This window comes from Microtus ochrogaster, chromosome 19, assembly GCF_000317375.1.
Source record: "Microtus ochrogaster isolate Prairie Vole_2 chromosome 19, MicOch1.0, whole genome shotgun sequence".
Classification (NCBI taxonomy): Eukaryota; Metazoa; Chordata; class Mammalia; order Rodentia; family Cricetidae; genus Microtus; species Microtus ochrogaster.
In genome coordinates this window covers 36,345,946-36,347,188 of record NC_022021.1, presented here as the reverse complement: position 1 = coordinate 36,347,188, position 1,243 = coordinate 36,345,946, and positions in this window count along the sequence as shown.

Genomic DNA, 1,243 nt, shown 5'->3' with positions numbered 1-1,243 from the left:
ATCTCATCAACATTCAGAAGTTTAATAACTTTCCTTCCCAATAATGTTTTTTCTTTTATTGTGTCTTCCTGTTGATATAACTAGACATTCCAGGACAACATTAGTGAAAGTTGATGGCATGGAACATTTTTTTTTCTGATATGTATAGAATTATTTTGATTACTACTGTTGAATATGATACCTTTTGACTTGTAACCATTTATGGCCTCAACTGTGTTGAAGTAACTCTTCTTATTACAAATATTAAAAGAGTTTTTCCTGAATGGAAGACAAGAGCCTCATACAGTTTCTTCACATATATTAAAGTTTCTGATTTGATTATATTTAATTATCCTTACATTTCAGAGCTAAGTCTCTTTTGATTAGGGTATAATATTGTTTCATATAAAATGCATTTGGTTTTCATGTTCATTAGAAATATTGCTATAGGAATATATATTATTTTTCATCATGAGCTGATAGACTTTGTATCTAGAAAATCAAATTTCTAGTAAATTTGAAAGTGCATGCTTTCATTTAAATCTTTGGGGAATTTTAGAAGAGATTCGCATAAGTATTCATGTAAACTTTCAGTAGAATTTAGCCCACAAGCTATTAGATCCTTGACTTTGCTTTAACAAGAGATTATTTTAAATTACATATAAATTCCTTATTCATAATGTCAATCTCTTCTTTTATTTCTTCATATATTTAATATGAATGATATGGCTCTTGTTAAGTTTCACCCAGAGACTAACATTTTTACACTTGGCCAAAAGGACTGTTGTCTTAGAGATTGTAGAGTTTGTAGATGAGGCTTAATAGTATGAAATTAGTACTTGAAATAGATTATGTGTTATAGCCTTATGTATTTTACCTCATGCTGACATTTCTCTTTTTTGATTGCCTACCAAGGTATTGGGTTTTCTCATTCTTGATTCCCCATATGGGCCTGTCTAACTGCATACCTTTGCTGTAAGCCGAGATGGATACTCCCCTACTTTGTGTGCTTTTCTGTGCAATTATATTACATTTGCAAGCAAAATTAATAGTTATAGTATGTACTAAGTGTCTATCAATTTGTCTATTTTGAGGAGATTATCTTGTTTATAGTACTAATCATAGATCAAAGACATCTCTGATAGATATTTGTGTGTTAATAGTTGTAGAATTTTGTCTCATTCTTTGTTTTGTTGAGTCTGTTCTTTTTTATGTATTATATGTTAAAGACTTGTCTATTTCTTTCTTTCTTTTTTTTTTTTTT